The sequence below is a fragment of the Dromiciops gliroides genome, chromosome 2 (genome assembly GCF_019393635.1).
Source record: "Dromiciops gliroides isolate mDroGli1 chromosome 2, mDroGli1.pri, whole genome shotgun sequence".
In the NCBI taxonomy this organism is placed as follows: domain Eukaryota; kingdom Metazoa; phylum Chordata; class Mammalia; order Microbiotheria; family Microbiotheriidae; genus Dromiciops; species Dromiciops gliroides.
The window spans coordinates 218388474-218408427 of NC_057862.1; the positions used below are offsets into that span (position 1 = coordinate 218388474).

The 19954-nt window shown below is 39.2% G+C and overlaps 1 protein-coding gene across 3 annotated transcripts in view; it reads left to right on the top strand.

Annotated features, from left to right (window-relative positions):
- KCNK10 (potassium two pore domain channel subfamily K member 10) overlaps positions 1-19954 on the top strand; it is a 214850-nt gene that overhangs the window by 5508 nt on the left and 189388 nt on the right. The gene's annotated exons all lie outside the window — the stretch shown is intronic.

Below are 19954 nucleotides of genomic sequence, written 5' to 3' on the forward strand. Positions count from 1 at the left end.
ATTCCGAAAATAGGCGCGCTAGTATTATATGTATTTTAAATTCTGGGGTTTAAAAATATATTTTATAGTTGAATAAGAGATATAGAGGGATAGTTGAATGAAATGCAGCAAAGTATATAGTGATGGCTGTATTAATATATATTATTAAAAAAATTTCTGTGCGTGAGCCCGTGTGGCTCCTTTGTTTCTGGTGATCTTTGTCTCTCTGGTAAATGGGTGGTATACTTACTTGGAGTCATATGTGGTTGTCTTCCTAGGGTGTCCTCAGTGGGAAAGGTATCCTGGCAGCAAGCAGGGATAAAAAAATCTGCTGTAGCATCTCCCTCAGGGCTGGCCCACTGCTCGGGACACGTTATATAATGGAGCCCAAAGGGACCCTTCCAAGTCTTGACTGAATCTTATTAATGTTGGAGCAGTGATTACCGTTCTGCTAGTTTGATCACCTCGCCTACTCCACTCAGGAAAGAGGAGATAGGGTGGGGCGTGGAAAAGAAATGTGTACTCAGCAAGTGCTACTACTAAGGATGGAAAATGCTTTTTCAGCCCAAGAGGGAAAGGGTAAAAACGCATTTGTGTTTGATAAGTATGGGAAACTGTCCTTGAAATCAGCATACAGATGTTTAATCTCTCCCTAAGTGATTAGTATAGGAACAGAGCAAGTTAAAGCCATATGTCCAGTTTCGCATCAAGAATGCTCTCTAATAGTTCTCCAAGGAAGTCTGAAAGATGACACAATCTAGACAATTCGTAGGTATTCGAGGTCTCATTTTGTGTTTGGTTTGTGTAGCAGAGCTGGCTTTTTGTTGTTGTTTGTTTTTCCCACCATGTAAAAGTGCATTTCCACTTTCCTCCAGAAGGGAGGTGAAAAGAAAAAGCATTCATCTCTTCAACAAATGTCTCCTGAACTGGTTGACTTGGGGAGTGATATTGCTTTTTTTTAAACACTAACTCCTCAGGAAGCTTAATAAATGGAACTGATCTTCAAATCCACCCTGGAAATGAGAATGTGTCTTTCAAAATACACTTATGGACAATCAATGTCTTGTATGTTCATACAATACTAATAAATGTAGTTGAATTCTTATAGTATCTCACACATGGTGAGTGGTGAATAAATGTTTACTGACTAGTCATTTAATGGAATAGGTAGATATTCTATTTTATATATTCAAAAACAGACTCTAAGTGGGATGCTTACATTCATCCAGCAAAATGTGTATATTCACATACATCAACATAGTTTTATAAATCTTAATACATTGTGGCATATACTATGTAATATTACATAGTATAGAATCATAAAACATTAAATTCTCTCAATTAGTATACAATTTAATATATGCTATATAATATTAGTATTTATGTGGCTATATTAGTTAGAATATATCTACATATAGAAACAAATACATTTGTGTATGTGTATATACATGTGTGCATATGCAAACACACATAGCATGTAAACACATGCATATATTGTTATATACACGTACATGTACACATACACATACACATACACATATGGGAAAATGAATGCTAGGCCATAGGTAGTCAACTTTTCTGCAATTACATGTTCCAGAGCTGTAACTATGGTTGGGTGAATGGTCCTTTCCTCTAGGACAGTGAAATTTAGAAGGTTCAAAACTTTAATGTGCAGTTTTAAATTTTGTTTTCACTTTGATAGCACCTTAACTTCTTCAGCAACAGGGACACTAGTTAGCAAAAATAAATAATTAAACTAGGAGGGTAACAGATTGTATCATTATTTCTAATCCTTCCTCTCCCTTCCCCTCCCTACCCACTTCCTACTGATGGCCTGTATTTATATATGAGAAAAACTATCCTCTGGTCCAGCTCTTTTCTTGCTTCTCCCCAGGAAGTGGCTTGCACAGCAGTAGACTTCCAGTGTCCCTCAGTCTTCTTCTGACTGATTTGAGGGAGCATTTAGTGATTCTTGCTTAAGGTGCTATTTTGTATTCTTTCCCTAGGGGACAGACAACATTGGGAGTTTGTCATAGTAGGCTTTCATTCATTTATTGTTGTTGTTCTGTTGTTTTCAGTTGTGTCTGGCTTCTTGTGATCTCATTTGGGATTTTCTTAGCAAAAGTACTGGAGTGGTTTGCTATTTCCTTCTCCAGATCATTTTACACATGAGGAAAATAAGGCAAACAGGGTTAAATGACTTGCTCAGGGTCAGACAGCTAGAAAGTGTCTGTACTCTTCCTGACTCCAGGCCCAGTACTCTATCTATTGAGCCACTTAGCTGCCTTTTTATTCATTTACTCGCTTGTAAATAAAGTGAGGGTGAGTGGGGTGTGGTAGTTTTCTATTTCAAGGAGTTGAGGGAAGAGGGCAAGTAGAGCCTTCTTAGCTCACAAACAAGCAACATGGCTCAACCGACTTAGTGTACCCAGTGGCAAAGGCCTATCAAAGGTCACTGTGGATAAATTCCTGGGTAACTCAATTTTCTAGTATTCAAAATTCTCAGAGGACTGAAGTGGAAACAGATGGATGTAAGGAGGGAAAAACTGATAGATCAATGGTACAGGTTTTCATGAAGATTTTTTTTTTTTACCACTGTTTCAGATAAACTAAACTTGTCACTTTTTAAATAAACAATCAACCAACCAGGCAATTAATGGGCCAGATACTGTGCCAGATATATAAAGGTAAAGATGAAAACATTCCTGGGAACTTATATTCTTTTGGGGGAGACAGTATGTATCTAAAGAAGTGTATGCAATATAAAGAGATAGGAAGTGAACCTGAGATTTTTTTTTTTTTTGGTAGAGGGAACTTCCCGGTGAGGAAACTCTCCCTACCAATTCAGGTTGTCACTTTTTGTACAATTTAAAGTCATAAAGAGATGCCTAGAACACTGAGAAGTTAAAAAGTTTGCTCAAGGTCACACAGGCAGAATACGACCATGGTAAGACAGGAATCCTAGTCTTCAGGGATACACTTTATAACAGGTATACCTAGTTTTATTGCACTTCAAAGATATTTAGGGTTTTTTTGTTTGTTTTTTACAAATTGAAGGTTTGTGGCAACCCTGTGTTGTTCAAGCCTGTCAATGCCATTTTCCCAATAGCATGTGTTCACATTGTATCTCTGTCATATTTTGGTAATTTCTCGTGCTATTTAAAACTTTTTCATTATATCTGTTATCATGATATATGATCAGTGATCTTTGATGTTACTTTTGTAATTATTTAGGGGCACCATGAACTAAGCCCATATAAGATGGCAGACTTGAAAATGTTGTGTTTCTGCTGACTACTTCACCAAATGACTCTTCAGGCCTCCCTGAGACACAACAATGTTGAACTTAGGCCAATTAATAACTCTACTATGTTCAAGTAAAAGGAAGAGTCAATCAATGAGGCAAACTTCACTGTTGTCCTACTCTAAAAAATTGCCACAGCCACCCCAACCTTCAGCAACTACCACTCTCATTGGTCAGCAGCCATCAACATCTAGACAAGTCCCTCCACCAACAAAAAGATTACAGCTAGCTAAAGGATCAGATGATGGTTAGCATTTTTAACAATAACTTTTTCTTTGTGGGGTAATGAGAGTTAAGTGACTTGCCCAGGGTCACACAGCTAGTAAATGTCAAGTGTTTGAGGCTGAATTTGAACTCAGGTCCTCCTGAATCCAGGGTCGGTGCTTTATCCACTGAGCCACCTAGCTGCCCCCAACAATAACATTTTTAATAAAGGAATATGCATTGTTTTTAGACATAATGCTATTGCCTGCTTAATAGACTACAGCATAGCGTAAACATTAACTTTTATATGCACTGGGAAGCCAAAAAATTCTTGTGAGTTGCTTCATTGTGATATTCGCTTTATTGTGGTGGTCTGGAAGTGAACCTGTTATATCTCTGAGGTATACTTGTACTCTGTGCCACATTGCCTCTCTACGAGACATATACAGAATAAATCCAAGGTAAATACTAGGGTAGAGTGAGTAGATAGAGAGGGCCTGAACTAGGGAAGTAACGGTGTGGAGAAAGTAGAGGACAAATGGAAAAAGTATTGTGAGGGGCAGCTAGGTGGCGCAGTGGATAGAGCACCAGCCCTGGAGTCAGGAGGACCTGAGTTCAAATCCGGCCTCAGACACTTTACACTTACTAGCTGTGTGACCCTAGGCAAGTCACTTAACCCCAATTGCCTCACCAAAAACCAAAATCCAAAAAACAAACAAACAAAAAAGTATTGTGGAGGTAGAAATGGCAAGATTATAACATCAGTTACTTCTTGTAGGGAACCGTGGATCTTTCTGCCCTTTCATTTTTTTTTCCTTTATGTAATATATTTGATGGGTAAGAAATCAGTTCTAGGGAATGGGGTGGGTTATATTGAAAAGAACATTGCACTCAAGCTCAGAATACTTGAGTTTTAGTCCTGTGTCCATTAGTTTACCATATGACCTTGGGCAAATTACTTTCCTGCTCTAAACTTCAGTTTCTTCATTTTTCATATAAAGTAACCCTCAATATGGTTACCTCTAAATCCATTCCATCTCCAACATTCTATGATTTTTAATTTATCAGTTATTGATTGGAAAAAATGCACAAGGACGATTGTTGAGAAATTTTAACTGAATTGAACCAATACATGGTGGCAATCACATATATTGTGGAATTATGTAGTAATTATGATATTTTGTTTATAGCCCCATTACTTGACAATTTAATAGTACAAATGAATGGAATTTGAAAACAGATTAGCTTTCTTTTTTTTTTTTAAGCGAGGCAATTGGGGTTAAGTGACTTGCCCAGGGTCACACAGCTAGTAAGTGTTAAGTGTCTGAGGCCGGATTTGAACTCATGTAATCCTGACTCCAGAGCCGGTACTCTATCCACTGTGCCACCTAGCTGCCCCTAAAACAGATTAGCTTTAATTGCACTTAGGTGAATTAAGTGAAGAACCATCTAGTAGCTTAGGTGTCAAAATCAGACCTAAATTTAAATTTATTATTCTTTCATAGGGTATGGCCTTTCACGAGAGCCATAAAATTAAATTTGCTCCCAAAGTTCTCTGAAAGCCTTTTATAGCAGATCTTTTAAAGAAAGCATCATGATGTTCTAGTTGAGATTGCACTTAGGCCAATGATATCTGCTTGAAAATAGGATGGACTGACTGGGATGGCTTTCACCTCCATCAGTGAAGTTCCACAAATGTTACTTCTGTCACTTAAGTTAAAGTGAACTAGAGTCACAGATCATGGGCTGTTGGAGCTGGATGGAACCTTGGGAATCAACTAGGCTTACTCCATCATTTTATAAATTTGGAAACTGAGACCTAGAAAGGTCAAGTGATATGCCCCAGTTACACAGCCAGTAGCAGAAGCAAAGCTTTGAACCCAAGTTTTCTCATTCTTACTCAAGTGTTCTTTCTGTTGGATCATGCTTCCCCAGTGAATAATGTGACTCTGCAAATAAAGAAAAAGGAAAGTTTGTTTTGTTTTGTTTTGTTTTGTTTTTTTAAGAACAATGACAGTAGTGGGAAAGGACAAATTTGCAGAGGCCCCTTATCCTGATGTTAAAATGATGCATCTTTGTTCAGAATGTTGCAAGTTCTGTGGAGTTATAGGTAACTGTTCTTAAAATCCTCATATTTATGTTTGCAAATTTGGCAGAGAAAAGGCTGTAAAAGGGGTTAGCAGATCTCCCCTGCGCAAACATATGCTTAGTGTTCAGTTAATAGACAGATCCATATTTTTGCCTAGGTTTGAGGCGCTTATTAGCTATTCCATTCTTGTGGGGAAAAAAAAAAAACATGGCAAAGGCTAGGTAGGAAGGCTAGGATTAGACAGGTCCATATTTTTTGCATAGATTCAAGGCATATATTAGTTATTCTATTCTAGTAGAGAAATATGGCAGAGACTAGATGGTTAGTCCTGGATTCTTTTTTAAAGTGGCATTATTGTACATTGTAGAAGGGTACTCAAATTGGGCACAATGGCAGAAACAATGTCAAAGCATAGTTCTTACTGTCCTCCTGGGCATTCTTCTGAAATGTGCCCTACTAGTTTAAGAGGAATAATTCTGTGTGCAAATAATTTGTGAGTCTTTAGAGAATGGTATTTCCTTGTTCAGTACTCATTCTGCGAGCCAGTATGAAGATCCTTAAATTAAGTATTTGCTGGATAAAAGGTGGAACTAGGGTCACATGTTACCATTTGTCAGACCCAATAGTAGCAAAATTACACTAGCTTTGCCTTTGTTTATCATCAGGCACAGGGCAGTAGGTATGGTAGAAAAAGCTCTCTCTATTTGAGAATCAGAAGATCTGGCTTTGAGCCTCAGCTCTTCCAACACTATAATCTCTGCAAGTTACCTTTCCTTCCTGGTCTTTGGTATTCTAATTAGTAAAATGAAGGGTTTGGACTATATGACCTCAAAGTTCTCTTTCTAACTTTAGCATTTTGTGGCTTTAAATCCAATCATTTAGATGCATTTCTGAAAAATGAAAAAGCATTTTATTTTCATTTCTGAATATAAAGATCAGCTCTCAAATTTGGGACTTATTTATTATAGCCAGAATAACAAGTTACATTTTTATGGTGTTTTAAAACTCAAAGCTCTTTATATACATTATGTTATTTAATCCTTTCTTTTGTTAATTTTTTTTCTTGCAGCCATACATCATGCAATATTGCTCATAATTAGGAAAAATGGTTTGTACTAACTCTTTTATTTCCTCTTGCTTTGTTTTGATTTGTCCCCTTTCATTCTTTTTTTTTTTTAATTTTGGCTATTTGGTTATCCTTTTTTTGCTTTTTAGCAGATTAGCTAATAAAATGACTTCTCTGTTTTAATCTATTTTAAAATAGCTTCTAGTTTTATTAATTTGTCATGGGGCCCAGAGTACTCCAGAAGTTCTCTGGGGCACATCAAGGAACTTTCTCCTTGAGAAACTAAACCAGAGGACAGATATAAGCAGAACCAGATCAGACTGAGCTAGCTTCAGGACCTCCACCCTTCTTTCTGTCTCCCTTACCCCTGGGGAGATAAGTTTGGGTGTGGCTGTGGCCTTTGTGTCCTGAAGAGAGAGATGGCTTGAGAGATCCATAGCCACCCCTCACCCAATTCCTCTAGTCACTACCAGTGGGGGATGGTCCTCCACTCCTCACCCAATTCCTCTAGCCACCACCAGTGGGGGATGGTCCTCCCTCACTAAAGGAACTTTCCACAGGCAGATGGTCACCCCCATCAGTCCCCTATAAAAGTACCTACCAGCCTTCTGCTTGAGGAGATTGGTACCTCAGAGCCATGTGCTTTGTTCCATACCTCTCTCCCCATGAGAAGTCCAAGGATTTCTTTCATGGTTTCCCTTCTCCTGCCTTCCCTTCCCTTGCCCCTAAATAAACTACCATCTTATTCTAACTGCTTTTGTGTGCAAGAGGGTGTAATTCTTTAAAGAGGAATTCCTAAGAACCCCAAACCTGTACCCCATTTTCTCCCATAACACTTTGGCGCCCGAATGTTTAAAGGGACACAGGAAATTTCCTCTTTCCTCTTGGCACACAAAACCGGGGGGTGGGAACTTCCCTTCTGGGTTTCCTTTCTCCCTCTCCTACCTGGATCAATCTCCCGTTCGAGTCACAGAGAGGTAGAGAGAGGGTCAGCTTTTGCACGTGAAAGAGGAGGGCAGCCTGGGTTTCCCTCTCTTGCCGAAAGCTCAGCCAGACATCTGGACCATGCTTGACACACAAAACCTGGAGGTAGGACCCTCCCTTCTGGGTTTCTCTTCTCCCTCTCCCACCGGACTCAACCTCCTGTTTGAGTCTCAGAGAGGTAGAGACAGTCGGCTTTTGCAAGTGACAGCAGAGGGCAGCCTGGGACTCCTAGATGTCCGAACCACGCTCGGACCCTTGGACTCCATGTTTCTGGGTAAGAACTTTTGTGCTTGTGTGTCTGTCTATCCCTTGCTAGTGCTCTGCTCTTCCACCAGACAAGCAGCTGCGTTTCTCTCCTTTGAGAAAGCTAAACCTCATGTCTGAACCATGTTCAGACTATTCTCCTTAGACAGTAGTCATGGGACAGAAAGAGAGCATTCCGAAAAATTCACCTCTGGGGTGCATCATAAGAGATTGGACTAAACTAGAATTTACAAATTTGAGAAAGAGATGCATGATACATTTTTATAACAATTTATGGCCACATTATCTGCTAGGAACTGAAGGAAACTGGCCTGTGCACGACATCCTTAATTATAATACCATTTTGCAAGCGTGAAGGGAGATGGACAGAGATTCCATATGTATCAGCTTTTATGACTTTAAGCCAGAAGTCAAAAGGAAAGGATGAGGTCCCCTTGCCAGTTGAGAATCACCACAAGTCCAAGCAATTAGCTAACCCTTTGGCACCTCCTCTTAGACCCCAGCCCCTCCTGCTCCTCAAACTCATTCCCTACCTGTTTCTCGTTTCACTCCTCCTTCCCTGACTGCTTCCATATCTATGGGTCAACCACTATCATATCACTATATGACTGAGCCCTCTCCTTGCCCACCGGCTGATCTCAGAACCAATTCCCTGTGCCTTCCACAGCCAAGTTCCAGCCACAGTGGGAATGGATGTCAGTATCCTTCTATTTGCCCTATTTTGCTATACCCCATTCACAATCTAGGGGAATTCCAATACGTTCCCCATTTTCCTGTGCAGCTGATCCCATCTGCTTTACCTAATCTGCAGTTGCCTACGCCCATCTCCTTTTCCCCATCTCTACCAACGCTGCAGCCAAAGACTGTTTCCCCTCCCCCACCTACTCCACAGCCAAAGACTGTTACCCCTTCCCCACTGGGCCCTCTGCCCAATCCTCTGTCTCAGCCTCCACCTGAGCTATCTCCCCAATTATCCCCCCCAACAGTCTTCACCCAGGTCCGTACCAAGGTCCTTACTAGCGTCTCCCACTGCTTTCCTGCTTCCATTAAGGGAATTTCCCATTGGGAAGGGCACAACATTAAGGCATGTTCCTTTTTCCATAAGCAGTTTATCTCAGATTAAAGAGAAATTGGGGAGTTACTCACAGAACCCCACAAAGTTCATAGATGGCTTTAAGCCTATGACACTGAAGTTTGACCTTTCCTGGACCGATTTGCAAATTATTCTTGCCAGCTGTTGTACCCCTGATGAGAAAAAACAGATTTGGGACCTGGTGGTACAAGTTGGGGATGAATACTCGCAGGTTGGAAATTGGGTTGGGGTCCCTGGATTTACAGCTGTCCCAGTTGTAGAACCAAGATGGAACTATGATAACAGGGAAGACAGGGCTCGTAAAAATCACATGGTCAACTGCCTGGTTGAGAGAATGAGAAGGGGGGTTAAGAAACAAGTTAATTATGAAAAGGTGAAGGAGATAACACAGGGGTCTGACTAAAATCCTGCCATCTTCATGAGCCACTTAGCAGACTCTATGAAGAAATATATCAAGCTAGACCCCCAAAGAGGAATAATAGTCCTCAATATTAATTTTATCAGCCAGTCTGCTCCTGAATTAGGAGACAACTCCAGAAGTTAGACTGGGGTCCCCAGGTCCCATCCTCACAACTCCTTGATAGTGCTTTTAAGATTCTTAATAACAGGGACCTGTCAGTAGCCAGAGAGAGAGAAAAGATGGCTTGTGCCTGTTCCATAGAACAAGCTTCTATAATAGCAGCAGCCATCACCACATCTGCTACCAGCAGAACTCCGGATGGCCGAGATTCTGGCAGCTGCAGTAAACTGGGACACAGAAGTGGGGGACACCACACGAAGGTGAGGTAATCTCTCCTACCTCTTTGTCCCCAGGGTAGCACCCAAGAGATTGGCCTAGTGAAAACCCAGTGCTCTGCAGCTTGGTCTCCTGACCAGCCCCTTGTCAAGGCCATGGCCGACCTGGGCATAGGAGGCAAGCCTAGGAATGGTTTAGGGGCGGCCTCTGTCTTACTCTCTGGTTCAGGTCCTAGCATTCAATCAAGGCACAAAGTGGGGATGGGGTAAAAGGACTCTAAAATGTAGACAGATACTGCTTCTCACAGAACTAAGCTTTGATCTGCTTAGTTAACTCTAGTAAGGCAGGCCATGTCCTGTCCTGCATTCAGCCTTTCCAGCTTCCACTGGGAAAAAAAAAAAAAGCAGTCACACTTTTACTCCTGATCTGATAAAATCCTTTTTCATTTTTGCTCTGGTCAGTTTTAATTTTTGGTTAAGTCTGTTCCATCTAGGCTCAAGGATTCATGGCACTGTGCCTACGTGTTGCCTCTGGACCCTCTGGACCTCACAACTCTGCACATTCCAGGCCTTTTCCACTTCTCTCCCCTCCCCCTCCCTTGCGCTGTGATTTCTTTGACCCCCGCTCAGCATGAAGCAGTTTCAGAAGAATCTTCATCCCCTTTCCTTATATAGAGAGAAATGGGGAAATGTCATGGGGTCCAGAGTACCCCAGAAGTTCTCTGGGGCACATCAACGAATCTTCTCCTTGAGATACTAAACCAGAGGACAGATATAAGCAGAACCAGATCAGATTGAGCTAGCTTCAGGACCTCCACCCTTCATTCTGATCTCCCTTACCCCTGGGGAGATAAGTTTGGGTGTGGCTGTGGCCTTTGTGTCCTGAAGAGAGAGATGGCTTGAGAGATCCATAGCCACCCCTCACCCAATTCCTCTAGTCACCACCAGTGGGGGATGGTCCTCCCTCACTAAAGGAACTTTCCACAGGCAGATGGTCACCCCCATCAGTCCCCTATAAAAGTACCTACCAGCCTCCTGCTTGAGGAGATTGGTACCTCAGAGCCATGTGCTTTGTTCCATACCTCTCTCCCCATGAGAAGTCCAAGGATTTCTTTCATGGTTTCCCTTCCCCTGCCTTCCCTTCCCTTGCCCCTAAATAAACTACCATCTTATTCTAACTGCTTTTGTGTGCAAGAGGGTGTAATTCTTTAAAGAGGAATTCCTAAGAACCCCAAACCCGTGCCCCATTTTCCCCCATAACAAATTCAATGCCTATTTCTTTTCAATTTTGTTTATTTCTTCTTTCTTTGATTTTTCATAATTTCTATTTTTGTATTTTTTAAAAATTTGTTGCTTGTCTGGTTCTTTTAATTGCATTCCCAATTCATTTATTTCTTCTTTCTTTTATTAATTAGAATCTTTAGAGATATAAATTTCTTCCTAAGATTGTCTTGACTACATGCCACATGTTTTGGTATATTTTCTCATTGTTGTAATTTTCTGTAATCATATTATTTGTTGTTTCTATGCATTGTTTTGACCTGTTGGTTCTTTATATGATTATCTTCCATTTAAGTTTGAATCCCATCTTCAAATTTTTATATTGATCAACATTTTATTGCATTGTGGTCAGCAAGGAATGTTTTTAATATTTCTGCTTTTCTGTCTTTTTATGAGATTTTTATATTCTGGAACATGGTCAGCTTTTGCACAGGTGCTATGCACATTTGAGAAATGTATATATATATATATATATATATATATACATAAATATATGTATATATATATGTGTGTGTGTGTCCCTTTATATTCCTATTCAATAATTCCCGGAGATCTATTATACACAACTTTTCTAAAATTCTATTCAAGTCTTTAGCTTCTCTTATTTAATTTTTTGTTAGATTTGTGTATGTCATAACAGAGGCACATCGAGATCCTCAGCTATTATAGCTTTGTTGTCTATTTCTCCCTGTAATTCAATTAACTTTTCCTTTAAGTATTTAGATGCCATGCTAATAGATACATAAGTATCTGTATTATTTCATTGTCTATGGTCTCTTTTACTATCATAGAGTTTTCCTATCTATTTCTTCAATTATGTCTATTTTTACTACTACCTTTTCTGAAATTGTGATTGCTTTTTTTGAATTCAATTAAAGCATAACAAATTCTGCTCTAGTCCCTCATTTTAACTGAGTGAATCTTTTGTGTTTCAAATGTGCTTCTTGTAAACAACATATCATTGTTTTCTGCTTTTTAATCCATTCTGCTACTGTCCTCTGTTTTATGGGTGACTTCATTCCATTCATATTCACTTTTATGACTGTTAATTATATATTTCCCTCCATCATAATCTCTTCTATTTTTCCCTTTCCCTCTACACTCCCCTTTTATAAAAAAAAAAGGGGGGAGAGGGATGGAATAAGAGAAGGAAGCTGGTCAGCACTAGAAATCTATAATTGTAGTGATCTTTTCCCTTCCCTTTTTTCACCAGACTTAGACCCTGATCTCTGGTTCCTTTTCTTTTCTTTATTATGCTCAACTCTCTGAAGGTGAAGTTTGTTTTGCTTGTGATTATTCCATATCTAACTTTAGTCTTTATTTTTTTCATGTGCTTTGCTCCAGTTATCTTTTCCTTTGTCAGTATGTTTCTCTTTTGAGTTTAACATCTTTCTACACCAAACTTTGTGTGTATGTGTAACCTTCCCTTTTCTGTTTCTCTCTACCACTTCCTCTATGTTTTCATACTCATTTCACATATGCCTGATATTTGAGAGTAAATTCTTACTCTGCCTTCCTCCTTTCTTACTTAAGTATGATTTCCCTTTTTACCTAGTGAAGTTTCTATTATCTTCTCTCTTAAAATAAAAATAACAGGGGGCAGCTAGGTGGTGCAGTGGATAGAGCACTGGCCCTGGAGTCAGGAGTAACTGAGTTCAAATCCAGCCTCAGACACTTAACACTTACTAGCTGTGTGACCCTGGGCATGACACTTAACCCCAATTCCCTCACTTAAAAAATAAATAAATAAACATAACAGAATGAAATTCTACCTAGGTCTTGCGTTTATCTTAACTTCCTCTGTGACCCTTGACAATAATAGCATTTTGAAGGAATTTGTATCTCATTCTGCCATTTTATTATATATATATATGTATACACACACACACACACACACACACACACACACACATATATATATATATATACACACATACATACACACACAGACCATTATCATTTTAGCACCTTCCAGTTTCTCAAATGTATTTGTCATTCTATGTTTGTATTTCAAAATTTCTATTCCATTCTTGTCTTTTCATCAGGAATTCTCCAGTTTTATAATAGGTGTGTTTATTTATATAATAGGTGTGTTATTTAGTCATTGTTTTAGAGAGTTTGGTGATTCTTAAATCTATCCTTATTTGACCTATTTTCTAAGTTAGTTGTTTTTGAGAGTTGGTACTTTACATTTTCTTCTACTTTTTTTCAATCCTTGACTTTGTTCTAATATTTCATCTTGCCTCATGGAGTCATTGATTTGTTTGGTTCATTCTATTTTTTCAGGGAGTCCACTACTTGGGTAAGTTTTTCTATTATCTGTTCTAAGTTATTTATGCTCTTTTCAATTTTTCCATTCTAAAGTCACATTTCCTTTCCCTTTTCACTTATTATCTCTTGCTTCACTTTTTTGGATCACTCTTTTAGTCACTATGGGGTAAACCATTTCTTCCCATTTTTTTCTTGTAGTTATTGTATTATTCTGGGTTTACCATTTAGATTTCTCTTAGCCCATATCTTTCTTTTCATTTTGTTGCATGTTTTCTTCTGTTAAATCATACCTGTTGTCTCAGTTCTTAGATTTAGATCATGTTCTCATTCCATTTTTTTCAGATACTTTTAGAAGGTTTGATCCTCCCCCCACACCCTTGTGTTATTCCCCAATGTTATTCTTATTGACAACTAAGATGAAGCATTTTGTAATAGGCTCTACCCTATACCTTACTGCCTATCTTCTGTTTCAGTTTCCTGGTAGTTCCTTGCAGATTCTGGGCTTGGCTAGTTTCTGTCTTCTTCTTCTTTGATGATTCTATGTCAGGATTTGATTCTATCCCTTGCTGTGACCCTAACAGGGCCTAGCTCAATGTTGAAAGGAACACTGGTTTCAAACCTCCTAAAAATCCCATTCTTCATTCCTCACTCTTTTATTGTGTCCAGGCCTTGTGGCCTTTTTCCTGCCATGGCTCCCAGTGCTTCATGGAGTGCATGCTCCAGCCCTGACTTCCTGCCCGATGACATGAACTGAGTTTTTTTTTTTTCCTGTTACAAACTTCTAAGTGTTCCTTGATTTATTTTGAGGTAAATTTTTTCTGGAATATGTTATCATTAAATATGATTATTTTTCTAATATAACACTGCTCTAATAACAGCTGATATTTACATAACAATTTATGGTTTGCAATGCATTTTATATTTGTCTTATTTGATCTTCACATCAACTTTGTGGAAAAGGCAGTATAGAAATTACTATCTCCATTTTGCTGATAAAGAAATTCAATAAATCCATTTCAATAAACATTTATTAAGCACCCACTATGTGCCAGACACTGCATTTTAAGTGCTGGGATGTGTAGGCTCAGTAATTTCTTTAAATTTAAGATTAAGTGACAGAGATAGAATTTGAACCCAGATCTTTTAATTCCAAATCCAAAACAATTCCCTCCTTTTTTTCATTGTTTTATTAACATTTTTTGTTTTATAGGTTAAATATCACGTCCTACTATCACTTCCTTCACACAGTAAACAAACAGTTAATTAAAACAGAGCATCCCAGAAATTGTATCTGACATCATATGCAACATTTCACACTCACAGGAAACAACTGTTCTATGAAGAGGAGGAATGGGTGTTTTATTATTGGTCCTTTGGAGCTGAAATGAGTCATTGCAATTAATTGAAATTCTGATGCCTTATTTGTATTCTTTTCATTTATGTTATTTTAATCATCAATCATATTATTCTTTTAGTTTTCAATATCATTTGCTTTATGTTGTAGTGGTTGATGATACATATTCCTCTGAATTCTTAACATTCTGCCTGTCTTATAGGGTGCTTTTCTTTTCCAGAAAACAGTATTCTGGAAGTTTTCCAAAGGATTGCAAATTTCCAAAGATATCAGGCCTGGCGTTTGCTTGCATTGATTATTCATGCTGAATAAATATTTGGAACCATCTGTGCATTGGTCTGAGAAGAAATGCAAGTCCTTTAAACATGTCTATACCCTTTAAAAATGTCCATATCTTGTAGTCTCAGGCTATGCAAAGAACACTAGACTGAGAGTCATGAGATTTTGACTCTTATATTTATGACCAAAGATAAATTATTGAGCCTTTTGAACTCTTCATTTATAAACCAGGGACAATAATGCCTGAACTATGTATTTTCCAGGTTTGTGAGTAATGACCTTTGTAAAACTTAAAGCACCATAGAAATGTGAGTTATTGTTGCTGTAGGGGACTAAAATTCTAGCTATACTATCTAAAATCTAATGAGTGGTCGGCAGTAAATTATAAGCTTTAGCAAGAGTATTTAAGTGTTTAAGTATTTATTAAAGAACATTGGGATCAGAGAGAAAGGTAAAAATCTAACTATTTCTAAGAGACCCCATCATTTGACCTCCCCATGGCAAGCTCAGGAACCAAAAGAGGAAGAACCCCGCAGCCAGCATCCACTTCCTACTTCATGTCCTCCTCTGAGAAATGGGAGGCTCCTCAAGTTGATTGGCTGGTAGCTTTGATAGACAGTACCTATGAGCAAATGTCACTTCCTGACACCAAGGAACTGACAACATGGCTTGCCCTCAGATGCCTTCTCCTCATGGCAGAGCTTTCCTACAGTAGCTCTCCAGCAGGTGGAGTCATTCCAATCGTTACATTGCTGTTATTTTATTATTACTATTATTATGTTCTTAGATCTATTCCTTACTAGCAGATGGCTTTAGCTGTCTAAAAAATTATGGAATTGGGCCAGATGATCTCTTAAGTTTCTTCTAACTCTAAAATTGTACCTAAATACATATCTATATACATACACATATACATATATATAAAAATAAGGATATCATGTAATATATAAACATGGTATATATATATACACACACAATGTTTATATATTACATGATATCCTTATACTATATAAATATAATATATAATTATGCTCTACCATTGCTTATCATTTGAATAGCTGTCTGTGAAAGGGGGATCCAGCTGGTTCTATTGGCCTCAGAGGCTAAAATCAGAAGCAGAAGTTTCAGAAGGACAGATTTCATTTTGTTTTAGTTTAAGGTAAAACTTCATAACAATCAGAGTGATCCAAAAGTCAGTAGGTGCTCTTGGGAGCTTCCCTGTCACTGGGAGTCTTCCCCTGAGAGGATGGATGCCCACTTGTCAGGGATACTGAAGAGGGGATTTCTGTTCAGATTGGACTAGATGATCTCTAAGGTTCACTTCCAAACTTCCAACTTCAGTGACTATACCACAATGATCCAAAATTAGATATGAGGGGGCAGCTAGGTGGCTCAGTGGATAGAGCACCGACCCTCGAATCAGGAGTACCTGAATTCAAATCCAGCCTCAGACACTTAACACTTACTAGCTGTGTGACCCTGGGCAAGTCACTTAACACTAATTGCCTCACCAAAAAAAAAAAAAAAACCAAAACCAAAACCAAAACAAAACAAAAAAATTAGATATGAGTAAAAATTTTCAGCTTCCCTGTTTAAAATGAGATGACCCAGGACTGGGGAGGCCAGGGGGGTGGGTGTGACAGTAGCAGTAATGGTATCAGTGTTCCATTTTGATCTAGGACAATGAGAGGCAACTCTTCATAATGGAAGAGCATTTATTTAGTTGTGCTAAGTACTAGGAATAAAAATAGAAAAGGAGATAGTCCATTCTCAGAGTTCACATTATCGTTAGGGGGAGACAACAAATAGGAGAATTCAGCAATAGGGCAGGTGAAAAGGCTGATGGTCCTTTATGGCACTAAGGGGGACTTGATGGTGAAGTCTAGGAGTACTTAGGGTGCATGGTTGGGAAGGGGATCACTTTGAGGTGAGATCTGCATAGGCCAAGTTAAGATAGTGTTGTTGAGGGATGGAATATCATCTTGTGGGTTCTGCCCTCTGGCTCCCTGTTGTGGTTTCTAGGACAGTTTGAGTTGGGGTAAAGAAAGGGTCATTTACTCACTTCTTCCACCAGTGCACTTAGTCAACAAGGATTTTTCCAGTGTTTACTATATGTCAGGCACTGTGTTAGACACTGAGGATACAAAAAAAGGCAAGATGGTTCCTACTTTCAAGAAGTTCACATTTTGATGGGAGAGACAATATGAAAATATCTATATGGAAACAAGATCTATGCAGGGTTAATCTGAAGATAGTCAATAGAGAGTAGACACTAGAGTAATGTGGGGACCAAAATAACAATTAATTCTTTACAGTAAGAAGTGTCAGGAATGGCAGGAATGGCTTCTTGTAGATAGTAGGGTTTTAGCTGGGACTTGAATGAAGCCAGGAGGGGAAGATGAAGAGGGACAGCATTCCAGGCATGGGAGAGTCAATGAAATGAAATGCCAATAGTCTGGAGATGGAGTCTTGTTCAAGGAACTGCAAGGAGGCCAGTGTCACTGGACCTTAGAGTATGGGGCATGGGGGGGGGGGTGAGTAGAGGTGAAGGGTAAGATGTAAGACTGCAAAGGGAGGGGGCAGGATATGAAGGTCTTTAAATACCAAATAGAAGATTGTATATTTGTCCTAGAGATGATAAGGACACATTGGGATTTATTTCTTTATACTTTACTAGATAATTTTGTTAGTTGCTTAGGGGAAAAATTATCATCTGGTGGCCAACTTTGTGATGATAAGCTCAGTCCTTTTACTTGGTCTCTTTTGCTTGTTCTTCGTTCATGACATGCCAGCTAACAGTGGGGGTCCTCCAAGGCACTGTCCTCCTGATCTCATTAGCTCCAATCTCTTTGTTAATGATTTCCGGATGTATGTATCCAACCCTACTCTGTCTGTTTTCTGTTTGTCTGTCTGTGTACCCCTTCCAGGTTAAATTCATCACTCCTGTTCTCATCAACATGCTGCTAACTCAAGCATTAATTAACACTACTTTCTTCAGCCTCTTCTCTCCTCTGATTGGAGGGCTAGAAGGTGGAGTACCAAACTCCTCCTAATACCTTTCTTTATAGAGGGCAGAAACTGGACTCTCAGATCAGTCCACTTTCTATCTGCTCTTCTGCCTAGTTTTGACTCCAGGGAACAATATATACCCTGGTATTCCCTTATCTCAACCCCATATCATAAACTTCTGGAGAGTAGGGACTGTCTTTTTATTAATTTTATTCTCAGCGCTTAGCACAGTACCACACAGTAGGTACTTAATAAGTGTTTATTGGATTGGAATGGATTGGATAGAAGGGGAAAAAAATAGATTTGGAAATGAAGGTGATATAAAACAGAAAATATCAATAAAAATTAAAGAAACTTTAAAAAGAAATAATGATTTTGAATAAAACAAGCATATATTCAGGTATTATGCTAAGTTCTAGGGAGACAAAATAGAAGTAAGACAGTCCCACTTTGCTGAAAAGGTTCCATTGGATATTAAAAATCACTTTTCACTTCAGTTCCCCAAGCAGCTTCCTAAGAATATCCATTACAGAGAAGAAGAAAATCCTAGGTCCAGAATGAACAAAGCAAACTCTACCACTCTATTCTCTGGAGGTGTCTAGTAGTAAAGAAGAATTTGTAGGATGGACATCAGGATAGAGGCAGTTTGTCTTTTCGTGGTTACCTAGGAACACATGTCCTGGGTTGTGAAAGAGAGATGTGTGTGTGTGTGTGTGTATGTGTGTGTGAGGAAATGAGACCTGTTATAGCCTCGAGGCATCATATTATCATAGAATTTTGAATATGGAAGGGATCCTAGAAATAATTTAGGACTATCCCTTAATTTTACAGATGAAGAGATCAAACAAAACCCAAGGAATATGTTATGAAGGAAAATGGGGCACGGGTTTGGGATTCTTAGGAATTCCTCTTTAAAGAATTATACCCTCTTGCACACAAAAGCAGTTAGAATAAGATGATAGTTTATTTAGGGGCAAGGGAAGGGAAGGCAGGGGAAGGGAAACCATGAAAGAAATCCTTGGACTTCTCATGGGGAGAGAGGTATGGAACAAAGCTCATGGCTCTGAGGTACCAATCTCCTCAAGCAGAAGGCTGGTAGGTACTTTTATAGGGGACTGATGGGGGTGACCATCTGCCTGTGGAAAGTTCCTTTAGTGAGGGAGGACCATCCCCCACTGGTGGTGGCTAGAGGAATTGGGTGAGGAGTGGAGGACCATCCCCCACTGGTAGTGACTAGAGGAATTGGGTGAGGGGTGGCTATGGATCTCTCAAGCCATCTCTCTCTTCAGGACACAAAGGCCACAGCCACACCCAAACTTATCTCCCCAGGGGTAAGGGAGATCAGAATGAAGGGTGGAGGTCCTGAAGCTAGCTCAGTCTGATCTGGTTCTGCTTATATCTGTCCTCTGGTTTAGTTTCTCAAGGAGAAGATTCGTTGATGTGCCCCAGAGAACTTCTGGGGTACTCTGGGCCCCATGACAAATAGAAGCTGCTTGCTTACTGTAAACTCCTTGAGGAAAGAGAGCATAGTGTATTGGATAGAATACTGGATTAGGAGTATAGGAGATTTGTGTTTGAACTTTCCCTTTCCCTACCCCCCATGCTTACCAGCCTCATGACCCTGTTCACATCACTTAACCTTTCAGGGACTTAGTTTCTTCATCTGTAAAATAGGGGAGGGGAGTTGGATTTGATGGACTATAAGCTTATTTCCTGCTCTTTGTATCCTACCTATCCAACCCAGCACAGTGCTTTACACTTAATATTTGTTGTCATGCTGAAGGTCACACAATAAATTAATGGCTGAGCTAGTCCTAGAATCTAGATGTCCTGACTCCTCATGTTCTTTCAATTGCAGGATACTGTCTCTCATGAAGCAAAATTGATATTAGTGTCTGTTTTGTTCATCAGTCCTCTTCCCAGTCATTTTGATGGTATTCTAATTTTTTTTTTTACAAGAGATGACTTGTTGCATAGAAGGGAAAAATATATTTAGAAATGAAGTTTGTATAAAACCAAAATACACAATAAAATATTTTAAA